Consider the following 20,365-nt stretch of genomic DNA (forward strand, 5'->3'; position numbering starts at 1 on the left):
TATTTCTAGCATGATCTCTTGGGTTCAGTTAGGGGAAGTAGCATCCCACATCTACTTGAAGACTTTTTGAACCAAGAAATTTGTGGACTAGGCAACTTAATAAGATGCTGAAATATTAATGTAAAACAGGCCTTAAACTGTAGCTATTGAGAAATGCAAATGCTTTTAAAATAGTTTCTAATCCCTGAATAAACAAGCCTGACTCTTGAAATCTGGGATTGTATTTTCAGAAGCAAGACATCTTAAAGCATTTCTGAGGAAGACCTGAGCACTGGTCATCTGGAAAATTGGGGCCTTTGAAGCATCTTAAGTTGGACACACATTATGATTCTGCCTGTTGAAAATTTACTCTTGAATTCCTGGTACTAGCTTGAAATTTACACTGTTAAGAATACTAAAGACTGCAAATATGTTAATTTTCAGCAACATTCCTTCCAGTACAAGTGCTTATAAGGTATTTGCAAAAGATCCATTGGATATTATAGTATCATTGATTATGATATTAAAATCACTATTAATACTATTAAAAATAATTATAGTCCCAATTTACTTGTTTGGAATAAATTTTTTTGTGTTCTATCCAGGTCTGCTGAACAAGAATGCAAGCAGGCTCTGGCTTGCTTTAACATCAGGCCCAGTGTTCCTGGCCTGAACTATAAAACTCCTCCATCTTCAGTGGGTGAGGAGACTATTTCCACAGTACACAAAAATATCTCTGGCAACAATAGTAGCAGTCATTCCTTTGCTCATCTGCAAGGTAAAATGTTCTTCTGTAAAATACGGGGTAATGGTAATGCAGCTTTTGACCTTCATCAGTGAAACTCTCATTGCTGAGTCTTGAGCTGGGGTCTACATGCTCTATTTCCTTTGAGAATGCCTAGACAGTTGCTGGAAGGTATCACCCCAATGACTGCTTTGAACACGAGACAGCTGCGCTTCTGCTAATAGCTCTGCCCTGCTGCAGTTCCCTCACACGTGGTTTTTCCTATGCAGAATTATTATCAGTAAGAAATCTGGCCTCATTTTCTCAGGTAGATTGCATTTGCCCATTCAGCTTTCATTGCCATCTTTCAATCTGATTTTTTTTTTTTTTTTTTTTAACCTGTTATCTCATGTTCTGTTGGGTTCCAAAGATTCTAATAGCACTTGCAGGAAAGCCACAATGGAATATTAGGTAATCACTGATGACATTTTATGAAACATGTCTAAATGGCTGCAAAATATTTCTCCACTGTGCAACCTACTTAGATTCTAGTTCTGTGAGGATTTACTTACGTGCTAATTTATGCCTGGTGGTTTGAAGTTTCTCAGCAAAAAAAAAATCAAGCCTATCTTAAGTATTTCCAGAAGGGCACCAAGAAACAGAGGAACTTCAAATCATTATTATTCATCCTTTTTTTTTCTCTTCTTTAACATTAAAAGACCTGATTCCGGAGGGATCAGTTGAATACTTGTTTAACTCCAGTTAACTTGCTGTCAGACATATCTTTAGCACGTGAAGACGATAGAGACAGCTGTGGCGTCAGTATCAAGTGATGATACAAAGTAGCACAACCAAAATAAAAATGTATCCTATAGACTACGCAAAAAAGCAGCGTTTTCCTAATTACCTCTGACGTCTGAGCTTGACAAGAAAATATACCACATAGGTCTTTGTTGAATGAGGAAAAAGACTGGATTCACATGAGAAGAAAGGTGGAAACCTCCTGCAACATCTTCCCATCTTTCTGTCCTCAGAGATGAATGTTACCCTGTTATAGATTGCCAGGTCATACTGCATTTATTAAAAAGCTGATGCCAAGCACTTCACACTAGATGCTATTTTCAGTATGTGTAAATCTTAATAGACCTTTAAACCCTAAGGAAGATGCTAAATCTTCTGGACATCAGGCAGGTGAGAGTATGAGTATAGTAAAGGATTCCAGATCTAAAGAGTCTTTCGAATCTTAAAACTATTTAATTGTTTGAAGCTATTTCATCTCCTCACAACCTTTTGAATTTCGCAATTTCTTGATTTCCACCAATTTTAGTGAACTAAGAGATGATGAAAAGGAAAGTTTTCCCCCAGGCTGCTGCTGGGGTTATGTTTTCACACCTCCCATTCCTGATGAAGTGCTCATGAAGCTTATCATGAGCCATTGCAGTTTATAGCTTGATTTTGCTCTGCCATAAAATGTCAGGCTTTAGGCTGTGCCTACAAATGGCAGGAGCTCAGCTGTCCGCTGTGCCAACCCAGAGCACAAACCTTGGCAGCCCCTCCAGTGTTACTAACACAGAATTTCTCATCATTTTGTTTTGTGGAGAAAAGCTGGAAAAAACGATTTCAGTGTACCCAAAAGACTGCAAGAACCTAAAATGACTCCAAAGGTGTAAAAAGCAAATCAGGATTTATAAGGTAACCACGTCATTTTAGTGTGTATTTTTTTGATTTACAGAACTGGCAGCTGGGGTTAGACAGAGTTTGCTTATGAGACTTAGATTGATTTCAGATACAGGGAAATCCACTGTTCCTGGGGTTTGGCTGGTATGTACCTGGCAGGACAGCACAAACAGAGTCACTATTTTCTTTGGGCAGGTGAGGACACCTAACTAAAACCTGCTGTTTACCTGGGGCTGGGCTCACACAGCTACAAGCTGGTTTGCAGCACCAGCAGTCATGAAGGCAGCACTGATGGAGATTTTTTTCCCAGTGGTAGCAAAGTGCTTTGGCTCAGATTCCTGCTGTCCCAGTGGGGTGGTTTCAAAGAACTTTCATGCTTCGTTTCTGGTTCAGATAGCCCCTGGCATCCATGTGAGCACCCTCCAGGGCAGGATGAGCTGCTGTGCCCCCCCCTTCTCACATGCACGCCCAGCGTGTGAGAGGCAGTCAGGGTAATGAGTAACATGGCATGAGCTGTATCTGTGGGAAAAGTCAGCTTGCCTTTCCAAGGGGAGTTTCCCAGGGTTTTCTTCATTTAAAATGCAAGCACTAATGCATAAAAGGAAGTGGTGGGAAGAGCAAAATTAAACATCAATGCACACTGCTGAATATAAGAGGGAGCTGTGCAGAACACCTTTAAACTTGAAAGATCAAGACCCTTAGAATAAGAGTAATTTCATGGTGGAAAATCTGTTTTATTGTACCTTCTGTCAAGAGGAGTAAAATTGCATTGCACAGCTTTCATTGCACAGTTAGGGACTGGTAGCCTTTATACACTGTACAACTTACGGGATAGCAGAGGAGAAGGTGCTTTCTTTTTTCTGAGGTTTTAGAAAACAATTTTGAAACAAATTAACAAGAATGGGCCTTGATGACATCAATCACATATCTCCAAAAAAGATGTATGCCAGCAGAACGCTAGCTATCTAAAAGGCTAGAGGAGGTCACAAAGACATAACTTACATAGATTTGCAGATGAAATATGTAGTGAATCTTGTCCACAGAATTATTAGATACTGTGAAACAGTTTTGAGATGCCTTTTTTGGCAACTTAATTTTTAAGCCTTAGGGATAATGTGAGTATTCTTTGATGACCCTAATGACTTGTTGAAAGGTTGGCTTTTTAAGCAAATGTGACTGAAATCTGTGTCCATCAGTCTCTTTGCTTGCTCTTCGTTCTCTCACCAACTTGACCAAGCTGGCTGATCCTACCAGAATCAGCAAAAGGGCAAAGTATCTTGAAGTTACAAAGGTCTGACAAGTTTCACAAAAATTGACAGCTGAGAAAAAAAGGAAGCCTCAAATTAATTCTGTCAGTGATGCAAAAGCTTCAGCACAAACACAAGAGTCTTCACCATGGGCTGAACTAACCACAGTAGGTGAAGAATATAAAGTTATAGACCAGAGGTTTGGTCACATGGGAGAGAATTGGGGGTGGGCAGAGGAGTAGCTGAAGTAATTGTGATAGGGGCAGGCAGAAAGACAAACAGATGCAGGATGTAAGTAAATAGAAAACCAGTCATTATTAATTCCGTTGTTACCATAGCCGCTTTCTTTTTAACACAAATTAGAATTCCAAATAGTCACGAACATCCAGGAGCTGCAGAATAAAGTAAGACACCAGGTTTCACAACACTTGCTGCACTAGATCTGCTAACATTGCAGCACTAGACCTCATCCTTACCTTTCCACAGGGTCAAACAAATGCTGAGTGGTAATACTGACCTCATTAAAAGCAATTTTCATTAGCAGTCTCCATGCTTGGTGCAAGGACCTCACTAAAGGAAACACAGCTTACTAATATGAGGGTTCACTGAAAGTTAGATTTGTCAGCAAAAACAGGCCAACTTTTGTAATTCTGTGACTCAAACACAACTTATCTTTTGGAGATGAGGGAAAGGACAGTCTAAAATGCCAGGGTTGTAAGAGGCATCTCAGATAAACCCAAAATTGAGTTCCTAGCATCCAAATATTTAGGGCAGAATGTTTTAGAATAAGAAGCACCTATTGTTTTCTTTTCTAACACGGATCTCACTTCTGGAGGACTTGTGATGCCTGCAGATTTTTAGTTTTTTCATGTATTTTTAGCTCTTTAAATTTTTAATATATAGTTTTATAGTTTCTAGCAACTTCTTATCCTTTTTCACACTTTAGAACCATAGCTAACCCTTTCTAACACATTATGTCACACTCTTGAAATTCTATTTAGTTTTATTTTCAAGAAAATAATTTTTAACAAGGACATCTTGTTTTGCACCAGCATTTGAGAGACAAAACAAGATATAAAGCAAGGAACTCCCTGGAGACCCTCCAAGGGGCATGCCCAAGGGTGGGTCACCAGGGCAACTGCTCTCCTATTGGATGTACCTGCTGGATAGACTAATTAACTAACCTTACAAAAATTGTAGAAATCGTATACCGCTCATGTGCTTAGCTATTTTTGTGCACCTGAAAGCTTTCATTAAAGAACTGCTCTTTATGTTACTACTTTAATTTTATTTGGAAAGTTTTTATTTTGATTCCAGGCAACAGTTTCTGCTTTGATTGAAAATTAGTATGTTGATACAAAATCCCACAAATGATGTGTTTTTTGCCATCTACCAATCTCACATATCTACCAAACACTTCTGAGCAGCCTGGGAAGAGAGTCAGCTGCTTATAATTCAGGGAAGATGTCAGACATAATCCTTTTTTTTCAGAGTCTGGGTAGAAGTGATTTTTTTCCCAGTAATTTGTGATTTTTCCCCCCCACAGTGCAGCGGAGAGGTAGAAATGGCGGCGCAGGCACCTGAGGGGAACTGAGCCCAGCAGAGCGGCAATGGGACCCAGCTCGGACAACCTACCTTTCCAGGGGCTTTGTTTGTCACTTGTCTTCATTGTTTTGGGCTGGGGTGCGAGACACTGTGTGCAGGAGTCCCTCACCATCTTGTCCTTGTTGCTGACAGCCACGTGGTGTGGCGTGTGGGAGCAGCCGCCATCTTACCTCTGGCTGGGGAAGCCGCTGGATGTCGCCTGTGGGGAGTGTCCGCCATTTTGTTTGTGTTCCTGGTGGTGAACACTTTCTGGTGGGTAAAACATCTGCTCTTTTTGTACACTTTTGTTGTTAATATTGTGGTTGTTATTGTGCCTTTCTTATTCCATTGCTTTGTGCTTTCAGTAAATTATTATCTTATCCCATAGTTTCTGCTTTTGTCCCTCCCGTACCAGAAGGGACAAGGGTAGCAGAGTGGCTTATTTCAGATTTAGTTTCCTGCTGGTGTTAAACCACTACACACGCATACATACACAAACTTCTGTGTCCCTTTTTTGTACTGCTGTCTATGTATTCTTTGTCTTGTACTGGCTTGTACTTTTTTTTGGTGTACCGTAATCCTAACCTGTCTACCCTCATCCTGCTTTTTTCTGCCTGGTACTGAGAATTATGACTATGTCTAAAGGCAGGGGTGTCCTCTGTATTGAAGCAGAAGTGTAGCTGATCAAGTTATTACTTGCCCCATCCTTTTTTTCTGCTGTTTATTATTGAATTGACTGTCTTCCAGGTGTTATTTCTCCCTCAGCTCCCTGAGCTGTGCCAGTAGCCCACACTGCCTTCAGTCACAATTCAGGCTAAACTAGCTGATTTTGTACTGAAGCAGGCTATAAACACTCATACAGCCTCATAATGCAGGTTGGCTACAAAGACAGGCAGAGGCCCATAATGGATAGCTGGTAGGCAGAAAAATCTTAATCCACTACAAGCTATTTCCAAGGGGATTGTATGTCTGTATCATTGTATATATATTATAGATAGTCATAGAGACTATGGCCAGAACTACAAAGCATTTTAAAGGGAAGCAAAGCTCCAATCTATCTCTTAAATCACAACCTGTGTGGCTTCCTTAAAGACAAAGAGGGAATCTGTGACGGAACAGGAAATTGAGTTAAGCTTCCCAGGTAGCAAGTCTAAATTACATTTCTTTTCGAAGTTGGAAGTCAAGTTAGAAAAACAATTTGCAACTAAGAAATGCACAGCAGTGGAAAAGGAAAGAAAAGTTTTAGTTTATTTAAAGTATAGAACTTCTGTGAACTGCAGGTGTTACAGATCAACACTTTAATGGGAGCCACATGCATTGCATCCTTGATGTCTGACTCCAAACTCAGGTTAAGAGATAAAATTGTTTTGACATCTAAGGAGGACATGATGTTCTTTCTGAATATAGATCAAGCTGTCTGTGACATGAAAATGAAACTCTTCTGAGTATTTTTTTTTTTTAAAGAAATGTGATCAAAAAGAAAAGGTAGAGAATTTTTCATGCTTATGTGCTATCCTGGGAGTCCAGTTCTAATTACAGAGTCTCTTTGGACAATGGCAATGTTTTAATCTTGTTTTGCTGAAACACTTAAGCATGTACTTAGGTAAGGTTGTTTTCAGAACTGCATGTAAGTAATACTTAGATCACAATGCTTTTCCCTGGTGCTGACTGTAATTTCCATTCATTGATTCTCCCAGACTTGTCTGATCTAGTTTTTGGAAGATGTTTACATATATATTCATATACCTTACCATTAGTGTACACTGTTCTTCCCCTTTTCTGCTTAAATGTGTGCCACAGACCTCCTGTATGTCTAATGAAATATTTCTAAACTGGTTTCACACTGTGTCTATGAATTTCAATTTTTCTATTTTTCTTTTCAGTCTATTCTTTCATCTAGAGAAAAATCTTTCTGTACTCTGAAGTTTTGTATTGGAGATAGCTATCCTAAACTCTATAAGGAACCAGAAGACCACGTGTCATGCAAATGAACCCAGACTCCACTTTCTTTCAACAAACAGGACATTCCCTTAATAGCACTGCCACTTCACAGAATCACAGAATCAAAGAATCATGGAATTGTTTAGGTTGGAAAACCTAAGATCATTGAGTTCAATCATTACCTGATCACTGCCAAGGCTACCACTAAACCATATCTCTTAGTGACCCATCTACATGTTTTAAACCCTACCAGGGATGGTCTCAGACTCTACAAACCTCTGTAGACCTATGTAATGTTCTGTCTCTGTGGTGTCTCTTCCTTTCACATGAGAATGGTTTGCTTTCCACCTTTAGCTTCTGTGGTAACATGCCTCTTCTTCTCAGTGTCAAGCTCTGTCTCATGCTGTTGCACAGGCTGTCCCCTCATTATTCACTATTTGCTCATATCCATGCTTTTTCCCCTCTGTTGCAACAATCTGTAACTGCATGGAAGTCATGGACTCAGACACTCACATCTACTTGCACTGCATTCTCTCTTTGTCCTGTGCAAATCCCTACATATTCAGCATTTATGTATTTTCCCTTGTCTGCACAAACAAGTATTTATTTACACAGAAGCCACATGGAGGAAGTTTGCCGAAGATTTTATATGCATCCACTAATTCAGTTTCACATGAAACAGAGTGCAAGAAGTAGCAAAATGGGAAGCTTTGTTTTGAAGAGATCTTGTAACTTTTCCATTCATAGTTTAATGGTACCATCCTTGGGAATGTGTCCTTGATTCAGAATGCCATGCATAGAGAGAAGCACCTGATTTTGTGATACTTCATGGAGGAGAAGATGGAGCATGGACAAATGCCAGACCTGGTGAGATAGAGATGCTTGATTTGATAGGTACCTTCCAGGTGTTCCAGAAAAAGAAGTATCTGTGTCCTGTTCTTCTGAGTCTTGATGTTGTGGTTTTTCTATGAGTAGCTGGCATCTAATTCCTGGAGCATTGTGTTTTCTGTGGGTTTCTTTTCTTTTTCCTTTCTGTCCCACTTACAAGGGAGCTATAAAAGCTCCCACAGGATGCTCCAGATAGTCTGAAAAATAAATGCAGAGGGATGCACAACATTCAACATTTAACAAAGATCTGTTTTGCCTTCTAATTTCTGTTTAAAGAAGCAACAAATCCTTAAAACAAGACTGCCAAGCTCATTATTCTCAGCTTTCCCTCAGGCACATGCTGTGTGGGTGGGAAAAATTACATTTCATAGTCTGATGCTGGCTACTTTCTTTCTCTCCCTTAGCTTGCCTCCATCCTTTCTTAGGGTTTTATCAGACCAAGGTGATAAATCAGGTGGAATGAGCCTGCCATCAGCTTTACCCTGGAAATCTAAACTGGGACAAGGAGAGAGATAGAAAGAGTTTGTGGAGAAAGCACCAGTGACCATGGAGATTGCAATAATAGACTCCTTATTCTGTGTGGGAAGAGTGTCTTCCAGAATTGATATAATGTGCCATTGTGCACCCCTCAAAGCATCTAAAAACCCTGGCAAATGAAGAGATTATGATTTATGCTGTCTTCTCTTTGTTCCTTTGACAGCCTGCTAAGTGCATAGCTATGCTCATGGCACTCAGGGAAGTCTGACCCACTCATGCTAAATCAGTAGATAATACCTTCTCCAGGTAACAAGTGACAGGATGAGAAAATGTCCTCATGTTGCACCAGGGGAGGTTTAGTTGGATATTAGGAAAAATTCCTTCACTGAAAGGCTGGTCAAGTATTGAAACATACTGCTCAGAGATGTGACGGAATCACCATTTCTCAGAAATTTTGAAAAAATATCTAGTTGTAGCAGCTGGGGACATGGTTTTGTGATGAAGTTAGCAGTGTTAGATTAATGGTTGGACTTGATGATCTTAGAGGTCTTTTCCAACCTTAACCCTTCTATGGTTCTATGACATAGTGGAGAATAAAAGAGGTCAAGGCTTCAGTCTGTCCATGAAATGGAGAGCTCTGCTGATGTTTCCAACAACTTCGTGACATGCAAGTTCATGCTAAGGTAAGGAATATTTGTCACCAGGCATAGACAGAGATGTATCTGGGATCAGAAAATATTTAATTACTGTTGGCAGGTTGAAGCTCCTTCTTTGGACTTTCAAAACAGGAGAAGGTATGCACCAGCTTTGTATCCTGTGCTCTCTACTTCAGATGACGAGGGCATGGACTGTCTAAGACACCTGTAATTTATTTAACATTCTGCTGCTGTTAGGCATATCCTCTTTCACTTTCCGCATCTGCAAACAGGTGAGTCTGGGAGGTGAACGCCATTATATAAATGACCAAGGATAACTTCTGTGCATCTGCATTGCACTTACAGGAGACAGACTCCACAAGGAAACAGCTAGGGGAAGTCAGCAGATATCACCAGTCCTAAATCCTCTTTGAATATCTTGCAGCTGAATTTTGGGATCAAAATAAGGTGAGGTTTCCTTTTATTTGCCTTTCTGGCATTTAGATTTCATAAGCATAAATTTTTTCTTCTCTTGGTTGAAAGCTAGCTAAGATGACAGAAAACCAGAGTATGAGACTTACAAAATCTTGAAACTGGGCAGTGCAACATTCAGCGTTAATGTCACTCTTTTGACTGGGGACAAGGCAGCTTTTATGTAAAAAAAAACAAACCAAACCAAACCAGAACCAAAACCAAAACCAACAAAAAACCCCAACACCACCACAAAAACCCAAACAAACAAAACCCTCCCCCCCCCAAAAAAAAAAAAAACCAAACCAAAAAACCGAAACAACAACAACAAAACTCAGATACCAGGAGAAGTGTGTCTGATGGGAGAATAAGAAGCAAGGACCTTCAGGATAGCCATCATCTCTGAAGAATTTTGTTCTTGTTCCTGCTTAGCTCAAGCCAAATCAATGTAAGGGTTTTGTCCCAATTCCAATTAGTCCATCATAGATCAGTATATCTGGAAAATCCTAAAAAGATCTGTGCAGTTATTTCAGGAGAATGAGCAGCCCCTATTTCTGTTCAGTTAAATGTCAGCTGAGCATACCTGGCACTTTGCAAGAATTGCTTTCCTGAAAAAGATGAAGGCTGACTCTGACAGAGAAGTAGAGGGTGAGAATGGAGAGACGCAAGCAGCTGAATCTCTTAAATGTTCCTGAGCATCATTAAAAATAAGGGTGACCAGGGAATGTAAATGTAAAAGACACCCAGGTCAAAACTTCAAGTGTGATTTTGGTGCAGCATCTCTAGCTACATTAGTTGGATATAGTCTGAAACAGAAGAATGTGAAAAGTATTTACAACACCCCAAAGGTATTTTGACATCTGTTCATTTGGATGTTTTAGTTTTGCACTGAGGGGATAAGGGCAGAATAATTCCTGCTTGAACTTTATTCAATAGAAAAGTAAAATCATTTCTTTTGCCGATGAGAAAGAATAACTTTGAACAAGTTCTGGCCAAGTTCATACCAAAGGTACTGAACTCTTCTCTTTGAAGAGATATCATGTAGCAGAGATCATTTTGTACTGCATGCTGATATTTCCTCCAAATTAACTTAAACTGGCATTCTGCCTCAAAAGCTGAAAAATATTAAGCCTGACACTCTGCTTGTTTGTTCTCCATTCAGAATGTCTACAGATACCCCTTTTGTGACTTTTCTGTTGCTGCTAGGTTTCCACTTAGATTGTTAGATGTCCTTTCTCACTATTCTCAAAATCTCTGCTGGCCCCCAAGTGACTTCTACACTGTGACTCATGGGCCTCTTTCATCAGGAGGCAAACTAATGGTCTCCTTCAACACATGCTGGATGTGTTCTGCACAGCTCCAGGGTTTCTACTGCTGCTAATGAGATTTTTCTGGAGGGTTGTGAAATATCATTAAGGAATGGTTTCTGAAAGCCCAATATTAGTTTTTCAGTGTTTAACCAGGGGTGCCTCCTCACTGCTTAATGCTAATAACGGCAGAAATTGTTGCTTTGGTAGGATCAGTTCACTGGTGTCAACACACAGGTCCATCTGCTAGATCGGGTGTTGCTGAACTTTTGGAGTGATGAAAAAAGGAACAGTACTTGCAGGCTTATAGCAAGATGAGTTGTGGAGCTGAGTGCTAAGTGTAAGACTTGTCACAAGCTAATGGTATAGCCTGGCTGCACACATAGGGAATTCCTATCTCAGTTAGGTATCCAGCCCAGTGAAGAAAGCAGAGGGAATTACCAGAAATACTTACTTTGAGAGGAATCCCTGTCCTTGAAGACAAAGAGGATGGTACTAGGTGGTGGTGGGCTGAGGAAATGAAAACTGTCCTAGGGAGACAGCTCTCTTGGCTACTGATTGTGGGCTTGGTTAGGGAATGGGAATCATGGGGAAGAGAACATTGGGATGGGACCTGCGGATAGTGCTAGAAGAGCTGTGGGGCAGAGAACACATAAGAATTTGGGAAAGAGAAATGAAAAGCTCCCTGAGATGCTACTTGTTAGTACTGTCAGAAGGGATTCAAGACGATTGTGGATAAATACTTGATCAAAGGAAAAGGTACATGCAGTGCAGAGAGACAGAAAAATGTGTAATTAGACATTCTTCAGTTGGTCTAGACAACATCCATTACTCCTAGTCCAGAGCTGACAAAGGCCTTAGGTTTCCCTACTTGCTACTTTGGAAGATAGCATGACAACCATTAAGTCAGGGAACTGGGAATGCTGAGATACAGGGTTTAAACACCACTGCGGCAGCTGAAAAATTGAAGAAAGGCAGTGGATTACTGCATCCAAGACTTCCTTTTATCTAGAAAGGAGAGAGGCTGAAAGACATCAGTGATGGGGCATGCTTCATAGATTTTGCAAGAGCGGGAGAAAAGATGACCCTGATGGGGACACTGTGCCTTTAAAAGGACCTTGGCAGGAAAGAAACGCATTTAAGAGGAAGCTTGGGTTCTGACATGCTGATCTATTAAGCTTCAAAAACAGGTATGCAGGTCACAGAGCTTTCCTGGAACAGTGGCAGAACTGTCCAAAGGCTTGATGCCAAGGGATTTCTGAATACCGCATCTGAAACAAAGTAAAGAAGTGTCCTTCTTTGTGAAGTGAAGCAGGCAAAATCACTGCAGAGCTGAAACACTGAAATCGTACATGAAAGCTACAAAAAGTTTGAATTCTGCTCCGCTTTACAAAAGGGGTGGGAAAAAGCTGGTAAAATTGACATGGTTGCTGTATTTTTGGCTGTTGTTGAACTTCTAATGCTTTTAAAATTTTAGTTGAAGAGATGGCTAATTATTAAACTGTAACAAAGACGTATATTTTCTCATATTAAAAATAAAATGGCTAACTGTATGTTTTACATAAAAATGCAATATACAGGTGAAAGATTTCAAGAGGCTCCAGGGTCAGAGTGCTATTTTCACAGTTTCTGGGAATTAGTGATGTTCCTGTTAAGATACCAAATCGTAATTATCTAATAACAGGGATAAATATATGAACAGTCACACTGGCAATGGCAGGAGGAGAATAGTTGCACATGAGGATATCTTTAGGGTACAGAGAAGCTCTGAGTGTAGGTCAGAGTTGAAGGATCCCAAATGGCCCATCATTATTGGTCTTGAGACTGTTTTCTCTCCTCCCGTAAAGCCAAACTGTCCTGGAAGGGTTTTAAACTCAGGTGAGCAGAACTGCTGACAGAAACACTATATTCACATTAGCCAAGGGAGGACTAAATATCTTCTTGGGGATTTACATTTGCACATAAAGCAAATTTCCATTAAAATAGAAACACTTCCCATCACTTAGAGATCTTTTTTCTTGCTGGCATCAAATATTTTCTTCTCTGCTTGCTGTGTCTGCTCTGTTTCTGGCCTGAATTTCTCAGGGCACTTACATTTGCCTACATTTAATTCTTGCCTTAGGGTGTGGTTCTGGCAAACTGTCAGTTGGCATGTGTCGGGAAGTCAGGGCATTTCCCTGGGAAACGTACTCTCCAGTAAAATCTGTTCCACACTGATAACATTTAGATCTGAGGAAAAACAGCAGCAAAGTATGGCCAAGGGCCTTTGGCAACTTCAGAAAGAGCCAGAGTTCCTGCCTAGAGCTGCTCAAAAAAGCCTAAATTAACTAGAAAAGAGGGAGCCTTTCCAGAAGCCATTAGCCTTGGAGGAAAGCTAAAGCAGCAAGATATGCACAGGTAGTTTGAAATCACCACCTGCAAGCCTGCAAGGACAGAAAAGGTAGGAAGTGAGGCAGTTGCCACGGGGAAACTCATCTTTAGCCTGGCTACATGGATCAGCAATTTGAGAGTGCTGCTGTATGTGCGCAACAGAGTAGGGATGCAAATATAACAGACAGAGAGGGGGCTGGAGAAGCTGAATTGTTTGGAGACTCTTTCCATAACTCCATGGGTGAGCAAAGATGAGTCTGCCTTCAGCAAGTCTTCCTGTAAGTGACAGATCAAAAGCAGTCTGGTTACCCATAAAACTTTCTGGATTGGTTTCTGAAGGTGTGAAGGTCAATTGACTTTTCCTCTTTAGAAATTGCACTCTTCCCTTTTCTCTCCTTTCTGGATACTAACAATGTATTTCTCTTCAAGACTATCAACAGCAGTTTAAATGATCTTAAAATACTTCCGGTGAGTGTTCCTCTGGTAATTTAGCTGAAATCAGCCAGAGTTCAGAAGTTAGAAATGCCAGATGCATGGAGAGAATAAACAAGTTAATGCGCTGAGTACAATTGAATAAGTATGGTTGTCTTTTCACTTCAGAAAGCAGCCTAAAAGCTGTTTGTTGGCAGATGAAAGACAGACAGTGATTGTCACCACTGCTGCTCAGGATGAAATCCTGGAAACAGTTAAGTGTGGCTATTAGAATAAGAAGCCTGTGACAAGACATGGCCTGTTTCTTTCAGCAGTGTAGGACACAGCTTGCAGAGGTGAGACACATGATTCCTAAGGTCATATAGAAAAACAACATAACTACAAGAAGTTATACATATTATTTACTTAGTAGTGAACTCTACTTTACCAGTAGAAAATTCAAGAAAGGGGCAAAAGATACCTTTATCCAGGGCTCAAAATCAGTGATACTGAAGAAACACAGCTGATGTTTTCTGTCTTCATCTCTTTCTTTCACTCGCTGCCCTTTCCTCACCAGCTAAATTGTGTTTCTCTATTCCCTGTGTCTAGATATTGCAAATATTTGAGAATTTGATGGGGCTCTGTGAGTAGGGGGCTCAGCTGAAGATATTATGCACAATTTATTTTTTCTCAGATTAAAGTATTTAATATCAGTCTCTTAGGATGAGGGAAAGGCTGTGTGCAGTCTCAGTCCAAACTGGCTGTCAGTTGAGTAGTTAAGCATATATTTTAGGCTTATGGTGGTTAATGGGTAAAACCCATTGGAGTAAAATTTAGCCCGTGGCTAAATGGCAGTGGGAGTAAGAATTGCATGCCTGAAAAACCAGGACTTCTGTGCCGATGATAAACACACAAATTCTTTAGAACTCCTCAACTAAATCAATATCTAGTCATCCTGTATCTTTATGATAATTGATTTGGAGAAAATAAGACCCTCCTTCCCAATACACTTACCTTTTCCCTAAAGGTACAGGTAGTTCAAATAAAAGGAAAATACGAAAATAAGAATAAGAAAAAATTTCTGGTTTTTTGATGCTTTTTGGTTTTGCTGGCAGCTTAACCATTCTGCAATAGGTGGAAGCTTATTGAGTTATTTCTGAATGCAATTTAGAAGTTGTAGCTAAAATGTTTTTTTGTGGGAGTATTAATGAAAATTCCATGTAATTTGAAAGGCAGAAAAGTTCAACAAGCTCAGCTGGTAAAGTCATTATTCTGGGGAGAAGGAAATGAAAAATGTGTAATAAATTCTGAACCATCTCTTTCAGGCAGATGCTGGTCCCTAAAGAGCTATGACCATTGCCCAGAAGTGGCACTCAGTTCCCTATGATTGCTTTTCCTAAGGCTTTGCACAGTAGTGTGGGGAGTGGATGCTCATTTTGAGGGCAGCCAAATTACTTCTAAACTGCATCATGAGGTCTTTCTTTCAATTAAAGCATTTTAGCATTTCATGGGAGGCCTTTTCCCCACAGCCTGTGGATGGGGCTCAGTGCCCAGGCAGTGCCAGCCACTCTCAGTGCTTTTCCAGAGACTATTGCTTCTGTCCAGGGAGTGAGTTGAGGGTTGGTAATGTTTCTTTCCCTCAAAGAGCACAAGAGTGAACCCTTTGGGCCCAGCAGGAGCCAAATGTCCAAGTCTGTTAGCAGTGTTCAGCAGCACGAGGCCTGGCTGTACACATGTACAACCATAGACTGTTGGTTTTTGAATGGAAAACAAAACAAAGGCAATGGGAAAACAGAACAGGCTGGCTCAAGGGGCATAATCCCATTACTCTAGACTCCAAGGCACTTATCAAAATCAAGTGTGTGTTGCAAACATGTAAGCATAGAGCATGTGAATACACGTTATGCAGACACAGAAATACGTCAGCTGCAACAAATGATCTTACAAGTCTCTATAACTTCTAGGAAGCTGTCTGGATGACGAAGCCCCTCACATGTGTCTGAGTTTTGCCCAGGGGACCACAGACTGACTAATGAACTTGTCAGTAAGGCTGGCAGAGCTTTAGAATTACAGCAGAGTGAGAGTTCCCATCCAGAACGCTGTAATGAGAGTGTTTTATGCTGGCTGGATAATACCTGTATGGATCACTCCTTTTATTTCCATGCTCTTTGCAGCCTTTCATGTTGATCAAAAATCTAGTATCTCCAAAATTGCCCACCAGATAGGACCTATTAACTTTTTTCTCTTGCAAAGTCCCTTTATGGATGAAGACAGTTCAGGCTGCATTGGGGGTTCAGTGTAGATCTTTCACCTTGCAAATTGCTTTAGCTGATATCGGTTGCTGCATTTCAAGTCAAGTGTCATGTTCTCATTATTGTCTGTAGGTTTTACACCATACTTCCCTCCTATGCCCAGGGTAGGCCGATGTATCCTGTTCTCCAATATCCTCCTGCTGCCTAGCAAATTATCATTTATTTTACTACTCATGAGACAAATCTCTATTTAACAGCTGTTTCCTGGTGAAAGCAACTGTTTTGTCAGCAATTCAATGGCAGAAACCTCTTCATGGGACAAAAGTCCTTGACTTAAACATTTAAAAATACCTATTCTGAAGACAGTGGAAATTCTATTGTATATAACTCACATGACATATTTTCCTACGAGAGGGGGAAAGCAAAGCAAAATTAATTTATTAAATCCAGATTATGAGAAAAGATAGACTTGGTAAGGAAGCACTGCAGCTGGCAGGTATCTAGTCACTGCCATTCAAAAGAGGCACCCTACGTTTTCAGCACTGCTATCCTGTGCTGACAGGTTCAAAGGTCCAGTGGTATCTTAATCATAGGCACCAGTGGACAGCCACAAGTACAGGAAGGCAGGCAGCACTGCAAAGCCGGCCTCTGTTTGAAGCTAGAACAAAGCCAAATCTCTGCTCAGAAAACCTATTTATTCTGTCTTCATTATGGGACTGAATCATAAAGCTCTACTCCTCAGTCCCAGTTGCTGCCTGAAATCAGTGTGTCACCAGGAGAAGTCCTGTCTCTCATGACAACTGTCATCTTGACCGGCACGCTGCAAATCGAACCAGAGACTCACTGCCCCTGAACCCACAAGTTACCACAGCTTGTGTTGGCGCATCAGCACCATGCAGGTCCATGTCCTGAGAGCAGCTGTGTGCTCTGTAATCTCCCTCTGAGCCAGGGGCTGCAGAATCTACAAGGAAATGTTCTATTTCACACAGTGTCAGGGAAGCTGGGAAAATAGCTGGGAAAAGGTCAACTCTGAAAAGATGCTTTTACAGACTCAGGCTAGCAAATGCTGAAGAAACTGCACAGTCTGAGACACTGAATTGTCAGAGGTTCCATTTGTAGTTTCCATTTGAAAGTTACTGGCTCTCTGAGATGTGTGAGTTCATTCAGTTGGTCACTGCACAGTCTGAAGCATGTTTGAACTCCTGGTCTGAAGTGTCCTGCAGATACCTGGACAGAGGGGCTGCACTGGGAAACGTCAGTCCTGTCAAAAATAGGGGAAAAAAAAGGAGGCGCTGTTGGAGAAATTATGACTAAAAATAGAGTGTTTTCCCCCTCATTACAAAATAGAGGTAAAAATAAAATTCAGTGCTTCCAGTCTTTCTGCATCTCTCAATGACAGCCAGATATGAATTCATGGCACTTGTCTCACTGCTAAAAAAATGCAAAACAAAGGCAACTTCCACATTTATTTTTAGTTTAGTTTTTTAAATTCCATGGTTCATAATAGGGTTAAATTTGGCCCTAAAAACTGGTTTGTCCTGGAAAGTCTGCTGTAACTAGTAATGCATTTATGTTCACATTACTTGTTTTAGAATATATATGGGATTAGTGGGTTTTCATTGTGAAGCTTTTTCCAGTGACATGTGTTTTTTTACCCAAACAAGGATTTTTCTTCTTGAGTAAATTTAATAATAATAATAATAATAGTAATAATAATAATGCAATTTTTATTGTTTTCTAAAAGTAAAAAAGGGATATAATCTTCTGTCAATAAAATATATGTTTCTTTATAAATTTATTTGATCTTATTCAATTTTGAAAATTGAAAGCGTATCTTTTTTTCTGTAAAGATCTTCAATAATGGTGTTTTCGGTTTTGTTGGTTCGGGTTTTTTTATTTCTAAAACATGCCTATGTAGAAACTCTAAAAGTCCCATCAAGTGGGTATTATTCCTTCTATGCTTTGAACAGAATACAAGAGCTGGCTCTTTTGTTTCATTAATTCCCCATGCAAATATACATTGTACCCAATTTAGGTTCATGAAAGACACAGGGATTAGAAGCCTATTTAGCCTGACTAAATCCTTTGGAAATTTAAAATGGAAAATATTATCACAGTTTGAGTGTTAAATCTACCAAAATTTTGTGTAACCAGTAAATTATTTGCTTGAGAGGATCCCTAAATCTTCTTGTAAAAGCAGGGAGCTTTGGCAATGATGCAATCCCCAAATCAGAACGGCAAGCACACACTGTCATCCAGAGTGGGGGAAAATACAAAGCAGCCGAGGAATTTTGAAGGGTTTTTTGTTAGGAAAGCTTTGCTGAGAGGACAGATACACCCATGTAATTAAAAGGAACAGCTCAAGAAGAGGGAATTAAGGAAAACTCCAGGGAATTGATCAAATACAAACCCTTGGTATAAAAAATGTTTTAAAGAAACAGCAAAAAAGTGTCTCCAGAAGAAGTGAAAGGGAAGAGGGAGGGAGTGCATAGTAAGCTGGTGCACAACCAAATGGCAGGAGCAGGTGAGCAGATAAACTCTGACCGTTCACTTCCTCCTGCCTCTAACACAGCAGGACTGTGATGCATACCACTGTAGCTACAGGAGTGTGTCCAAAGACCTTCATCATCCCAATGTTTCATTTCCTGACAGCAAGAACCTGCAAAACTCTGATATTTTGGACTGGCTGCTGAGGCCAGGAAGTCATGTTATTTCGTGATGGGAGCATTAACAGCGTTAACTTTGCAGGAGGAGGTGGGAAAGGGTAGATCCTTTTTCATAAAAATAAATCTGTGCTGCCAAGATGTAAATAGCACGGATAAATATTCTGCTCATCTGACTTTGTAAGATGCTCTCTATGACTCCTCAGTCAGCAAAAAATTTATCTCAAATGTGATAGCAAGGAATCCCAGAGCGTCCAGGCTTTAGAAGTGACCACTCAAATGGCTTTAAAGGTGTTAAAGTTGCTCGGCACTATTACGGTTTTAGATGATCTTATAGATGTAATTTTTTTCTAGGTGACTGTTTTCTTCTATCTAAAATGGGACCTTAGTAGCCAATTTTAATTTATTATGGCTACCTTGATTTGTCCAGCAGCAAGGTGAGGGTCAAGTAGACTCTAAAAGAAAGGTCTCTTTTGGTGAGGCAGGAAAGGGCATGGGTGTGGAAGCCAAAAGACAGAAGAAAGAACAGCAGGATATAAGACCAATTAGAATAAGAGGTGTGAAGACCTCACAGCTATTTTCCTATCTGTCACAGCACACCTTCCAGTCACCTCTGCAGGACCACATGATGTCTAAAATATGTGAAGCACAAGTAATTACCCTGTCTCTGTGGCTCTGGCTTTTTATAGAAGTCAGTTAGTTTGAAGCACTTTCTGTTCAAAATTAAATTAGAAGCAGGCTTTTCAAAACAGCTGAACTACTGAACGTCTCAGTATGATGTTTCCACACACATGCATGTGTTTTCGGCATGCAGCTGGCATTTTTCCCAGCTCCCCTGAAGTGAATGGCCTACTTCTGGGTACTTTTTCCCTTCAAAATCCCACCTCGATATACTGTAGTGTTTTGAATTTCCAATTAATTTTCTTTCGTTTTTTATAATTTTTTTTTTCTAGGTTAGTCTCTGAATTTATAATACAGCCAGGTATTCCAGAAACGAAAAATTATACATGCTGAGGGGAATGATGGATTGAGCCAGCATGGGTTATTGTTTTTGAAATTGGGGAATATCTTAACTTAATACAACAAACTTTGATAGGGGGAAGATCCTTATTACATGTCTTTCATCAGAATGAAATAAAAGACTAGCAGGAGACAAATGTATAAGGAAGGGTGGAGGAAAGTAAAGAAATACATCGCTATCTTCTCTGTATGTGCTTTTCAGCTCTATGTATTGTGGAGTTCTGTCCCTATTTAACTACCAAACTGCATGCTCAGAAATATGGACTGACAGAAATACGTACCCTACAACTCCTTTTCTCTTCTCTCCCTTCTGGGATGATGGAAGGATTTCAGGTGTGTAAAGGCCTCCTTGAAAAAACAAGACAAAGTACCAGGGTATTGTTTTGGAAATGGAAATGCACCCAGCAGTAGGTAGAAACCCAAATTCCGGTGCTCTGCAGTTTCCATCACAGGAAAACAGAGTTCTGCATTCAGGATGTCCTTGTGTGCTAGCATGGCAAGAGTCTGATGTATTTCAAGCTTATAATTTTGCTTCTCAAGTGTTTTTTTCATTCCTATATGTTTTTCCCTTCTCTGTTGGGCAGATGATGGCTCTTATGAAGGGTCATCAGTATTCCTGGGAACGGATTCACAAGGGTAGAATAAAAATGGGATGTAGATTCTCTCTTTCCCTGCCAGTGCTGCCTGATTAAATAAATATGCTTCTGATCATGAGACGA

General features: G+C 40.2%; 1 long non-coding RNA gene across 1 annotated transcript; it reads left to right on the forward strand.

Annotated features, from left to right (window-relative positions):
• The first annotated feature begins 594 nt into the window (after positions 1-594).
• Positions 595-8,486, forward strand: LOC125324717. The gene is made up of 3 exons (XR_007203106.1): positions 595-757; positions 5,365-5,484; positions 7,095-8,486. It is a non-coding gene; the product is annotated as an uncharacterized LOC125324717 (long non-coding RNA).
• The last annotated feature ends 11,879 nt before the right edge of the window (positions 8,487-20,365 follow it).

Source organism: Corvus hawaiiensis, chromosome 4, assembly GCF_020740725.1.
Source record: "Corvus hawaiiensis isolate bCorHaw1 chromosome 4, bCorHaw1.pri.cur, whole genome shotgun sequence".
Taxonomy (NCBI): Eukaryota; Metazoa; Chordata; class Aves; order Passeriformes; family Corvidae; genus Corvus; species Corvus hawaiiensis.